Genomic DNA, 6,903 nt, shown 5'->3' with positions numbered 1-6,903 from the left:
CACCTAAACCCAAAAACTAACCCAAAACCGAACCCTCTAAACTAACCCAAACACTACCCAAACCTTAACCCTAGAATCTGACGTTAACCGTAACCTTAACCTAACACAAAACTGTAACCTAAATTCTAATCCAAACCTAACCCAAACAGAACCGAAACTTAACCTAACACCTAAACCGATACCTAACCCCAAACATTAACCTAAACCTAAATCAAATCTAACTAAACCTAACCTAAACCTAACCCAAAGCTAACCCAAACTTCAACCGAACACATAAACCTAAAACCATCCTAAACATAACCTAAACCTAACCTTAGAAACCTATCACTAAAAAATACAATAAACCTAAACCAGTAAAATAACCTAAACTAAAACCTAAGAGTATCCATTGCTTTTTGCAAACGAAACACCGTCAACCTAATATATATAACATATAATAATTATATAATAATCATATATATATAATTATATATATATATATATATATATATGTGAGTCGTAGTGTGTGTTATGTGGTGTGTGTGTGTGTTGCTGTGTGTGTGTGTGTTTTGTAGTGTTGTGTGTGTGAGTGTGGTGTTTGTTGTGTGAGTTTCTTTGTGTGGTGTAGTGTGATGTGTGTGTGTGTGTGTATGTAAAATATATGTATATAACGGGCATAAATATGATATATATATATATATATATATATATATATAATATATTATATGATATATACTTTATAAATATTATAGATATATATATATATATATATGATATAATATATATATTTAAGTATTATAAGTACACATTATAGTAGATATAATAGTAGTAGTATAGAGTATATAACAATAAATATATATAATATATATAATATAGACATATACTATCATATATATAGTATATTAATATATTATATATATATATAACACACACACACACAAAACACACAACCACACACATAATATATATATGATAATTATATATATATATATAATATATATATATATATATAAATATAGTATATATATAAATATATATATATACTAATATATACTACATATATATATATATATATATATATATATATAATATTATATATATATAAATATAATATATATTATATATATATATATAAATGGGTGTGTGTGTGTTTGTGTGTGTGTATGTGTGTGTTGTGTGTTGTCGTGTGTGTGTGTTGTCTGTGTCTATGTGTGTGTGTCTGTGTGTGTGTGTGTGTGTATGTGTGTGTGTGTGTGTATGATATATAATATCTATATATTATATTATTATATATATATATCTATATATATACTATTACACAATATTACATACACACAACACACACACGAACACCACAACACACGAACATATATACAATATATGTCTTCTTGTTTCTTTAAACAGTAGGTTCATGTGCTGAGCGCCTGTGGTGAGAGCATTATACTGAATTGTAGTTTTCATGTTGTGATGCTTCTTGGAAAGACGTGAGATCACGTGGGTAGAGGTCCCTAAGTTCCTTTCCACGGATGAGTGCCGGTCCTTACCGATTAGAGTAATACATTCTTTCTATTGTATATACGGACTGCTTGGACAGCGACCTGACTTGGGTTTGGGTATGGCCACCCCTCTGGGCTAGGAGACAAGTTCCGAGGTGAAATTCCTGCCCAAGAGAAGCAGCGCGGCCGGTGACTCGAACCCCGAACTCATCCTTTGATTGGCCGTCGCATCCCAGTCAGTATTGTGAGAGGGAGGAGGATGAGAATAGGCGGGACGGGAGAGAGAGAGAGGAGAGATGGTATGGTCGTGTGTGTGTATGTACTGTATATATATATGTATATAAACATATGTATTATATATGTAGTGTAAAGTAATGTATATATATAATATATATATATAATATATAATAATAATATATATAATAATATATATATAATAGTAATATTATTAAATAAACATCAAAATTTATCCAAATTCTCTTCAATCTCACTTTATTATGTCATTCATTTTTTTTGTTTTTTTTTTATTTTATTGTTCTATGTGAGATTTATTTGAAAATTACCTGAGGTAATTAATTATCATTATACACCCTTAATAATGCAGGCAGAAGAACCAGACCCAGAAAGACAGACAGCACCAGGCCTAGACACCAGAAGAAACAAGACAGACAGAATCATCCAAATGAATGGAAAAAAAAAAACCGAAAAGATACAAGACGAACGGTTCATTTGGAGTACAGTATACTCTAAAAGGCGATAATTTCGCTAGATTTTGCTTCGCTTTTGTCGACTTTTGGGGGAGAGTTTTTTTTCTTTTACCTTTTTTATTATATCATGGACACAATTCCTGTTATATCATTCAGTATATCATATGATTATCATCATTATTACGTTATTCATCATCATCATCATCATTTATCATCATCATTATCATCAATTATTCCAAATTATTATCAATCATTTTATGCAATTATTATCATTTTATTGCAATATTGCAGTTATAATATATACTTTTAACATCTATACTAATAACAACTACATAATAATAGTTAATAACAATAATAAAAACGTAATAATAACGTATATAAAAATTATTTATATTATATTTTAATGAATATCGTTTATTACTGTAATTATTACTGTCTATAATAATTATTTTTACAATCTATACTACCAGAAAAATAATAATAATGATAATGATAAAAATAATAATATAATAACAATATTAAAACAATTAGTATTATTATAATTATACTTATAGTATTATTATTAGCTATTATTTACAGTATAATATATTTTTGGACAAGTAATCTCATAATTAAAATAATAATAATAATATAATAATAATAATAATATAATAATAATAAAAATAATAATAATAATGATCATAAATGATAATAATAAGAAATAGTAATAATATGATAATCATCAAATGTTAACCAAATTCTCTTGATTCTACTTTATAGCATTATTTGCATTGTAATTAATAGGAATTCTGGTAATTATTATCATATTAACTAATAATTACTGTAGATATCATCAAATGAATGGAATAAAACGTCATTTTGGGGTCAACTCTCAAAAAAGCTAATAATCTCGCTAGATTTTGACCGCTTTTTCGAACTTTGCGGTTTTTTTTCTTTTACCTTTTTTTTTTTTCAATTATATATGATACAATTTCTGTCATTTTCATCATTTAATCATGATTATCACATCATTATTATCGTTCATCATCCTCATTATCAGTCAATTATCATCAATTATTTCAATTATTATCATCATTATGCAATTATTATATCATTATTACAATATTATTCAATTAATTGCAAATTAGTGCAGTGATAATATATTATTTGGTTACATCTGATACTAAAGAACAACTACAATAATAATGAGTCATAACAAGAAGAATGAACAATAAAAAGGTGATGAGAAATAGATTAGGAGAGCACTGTGTCAAGGAAGAGGGGGTATTAGGAAAACTATATGATTACGGGGAAGATGAAAGTATGTGGTACAAGCGTTGGGACTCCAGTAAAAATAAAAATGAATGATCATAACTAAGAAGAAGATTAAATGGAGTAACAATGTAGTTTATGAGAATGAAACTTAGTATTTTTTACTATTATTGCTATTAGTACAGTTATAATATGTTTGGTGGGCAATGTAATAATAATAATTAAAGTAATAATATTAATAATACGAATAAGTAAATAATAATAGTGAAGTAATGATAATAATAATAATAATAAGATAATAATTAATAATAATAAGAATAATGATAATAAATAATAGATGTATAATAAATTATAATAATAATGATAATAGAAATAATATCAATAACATCATAATGTTATCCAAATTCTCTTTATTCTCACTTTTATATAATTATGTCAGGATTATAGAATTCTAGTAATTATTATCATTCTACCCTAAATAATTGCCCGAATCAATCAAATGAATGGAACAAACGCGTCATTTGGAGAGTTATAGTCTCAAAAGGCTATATTTCGCTAGATTTTGCGCTTTTTCGGACTTTTAGGATTTTTTTTTTTACCTTTTAGATTATATGGATAAAATCTCCCTGTTAATATTATCATGATTGTTATCATGATTATCATCATTATTCGTTATCATCATCATTATCAATATCATTATACGATTCATTAGCATATTATCAATCAATTCATTATACTTCATTATGCCAATATATATCATCATATGGAATTATATCATTTTATTGTAATTATTGCAGTATATAATATATATTTTACATCTATTACTAATAACAACTAAATAATTAATAGTAATAAAAAATTATAATAAACAATAAGAAACGTTTTTATAATAATTTTTTATATCATTATTTTCATGATATCATTATTACCGGAATTATTACAGTTATAAAGTTTATACAGTTATATTTTGTACAATTATACTACCAGCAAAAATAATAATACTGATAATAATAAAAACCCCCCCAAATAATTAATATTAATAACAATATTATAACAAAATAATATTATTATAAATTATACTTATTATTATTATTAGATTCAATTATTATACAGGTTATAATATATTTTTTGGCAATAATACTAATAATAAAGTAATAATAATGATGATGATGAAATAATAATAAGAATAGATAATTAAATAATAATAATAATGAATAATAATGATAACATTTAGTTAACATACATACATACATATATTTTATAAAATATATATATAATAATATATATATATATAATCTCGTATATAGAATATATATATATTAATTATATATATATATATATACATACATTACATACAACACACCACACACATACATATATATCTTATATATATCTTATCTTGAGTATCATCTCTATCATCATAAAGCTATCTGAACTTATCTATCATTCTATCTAATATATATGAATATATATATATATATATGATATATAATTATATATTATATATATAATATGTGTATATATATATATATTTATATTATATGAGTATATAATAATAAATGATATATATATATATATATATATAAATATATAAAATATATAATACATAGTATAATACATACAGATACATAAATATATACATACATATAGTTACATAATATAAGTACATACATATATACATATATATACACAATTGTGCAAAATAAATGTGTATATTAATATATATATATATATATATAGTATAATATATATATATATTATTATGTATATAGAATATTATATATGTATATATATTTTATAATATTGTACATATTATGTATATATAATATTATATTATATGATATATATATAGTATATATATATATACATATATATGATTATATATATGAATATATATATATATATATATATATTTGTGAGTTTATATGTGTATAAATATAATGTATATTTTTTATATGGTGTTATATATGTATATTTATATATATATATATATATATATGTAATATGAGTGTAATATATATGTATATTATATATATATAAATATGAAATATGTATATATATGTATATATATGTATATGTATAGTTAAGTATACAAATAACATATCTTCAGTATATATATATAATATATATAATATAATTATATGTATATAAAATAATATATATAGTGATTTATATAATAATATATATAACATATATATACATATATTATGCATATATATTAGATATATAAACCGAATATATAACAATATACAGAATATATAATATATATATAAATATATATACTATATATAGTTATATTAATATATATATAATATAGTGTATATATATTATGATTATAATATTTAATATGTTTATTATATACATTATTTATATGTATATAAATGTATTATAATGTATATATATGTATATATAGTATATAGTATATATATATATATTATTATATATATATATATATATAATATATATATATACATATATATATATATACTATATATATATATTTTTTTTTATATGTATATAATATGTATTAATCGTATATATATGTATAGTGTATATATATGTATATGTATATATATGTAATTCATCTGTTACATATATGCATATGTATATATATATATGTATATGTATATATATATAAATATATTATAATATTATAAAATATGGTTATATATGATATGAATAGTTTATATATGTATGTGCCTAAACCTTACCCGAACCTAACCCAAACCTAACTCAAACCTAACTAAACTAACCTAAACTCACGAAAACCTCAAACGCCCAAAATCTACCGAAACCTAACCGCAAAACCCTTACCCAAAAACTTAACCCGAACCTAACCTAAAACCTAAATCCTAAACCAAACCCGAAACCTAACACAAAAACGTAACCCACCGACGTAACCCAGACCCAACCTAAATCTAACTAAACCTAACCAAAACCTTAACCTAAACCTAACCTAAACCTAACCCAAACATAACCCAAACTAACAATAAACTTAACCTAAACCAACCCAAACCTAACCCAAGAAACACTAACCTAAAACCAACCCAAAACTTTAACCTAAAACCGTACCGAAACCTACACCCAAGCCCAACCCAAGCCAAACTAAACCCTAACCCAAATCCTACCCAAACCTAACCACAAACCTAACCTAATCCTAAAAACCCAAACCTAACCCAAACTTAACCTAAACCTACCTAAACCTATTCCTTAACCTAACCCAAACATAGACCTAAACCTAACCTAAACCCCTATCCCTAAACCTAAGCCTAAAACCTACCTACAAACCTAACCTAAACCCTATCCTAAACCAATCCTACAAAAAAAAAAAAAGAAAAAAAAAAAAAAAAAAAAAAAAAAAAAAAATATATCCTAAACCTCACATTAACTTGCATAAACCGAAATATAAGGTATCCTTGCTTCTTGGCAAAAAAAAAACATAAACGTAACCTGATATATCTCTATGTGCG

The sequence above is a fragment of the Penaeus monodon genome, unplaced genomic scaffold, assembly GCF_015228065.2.
Source record: "Penaeus monodon isolate SGIC_2016 unplaced genomic scaffold, NSTDA_Pmon_1 PmonScaffold_97, whole genome shotgun sequence".
NCBI lineage: Eukaryota > Metazoa > Arthropoda > Malacostraca > Decapoda > Penaeidae > Penaeus > Penaeus monodon.
The sequence above is the reverse complement of the archived record's forward strand: the minus strand, read 5'-3'. Positions refer to the sequence as shown.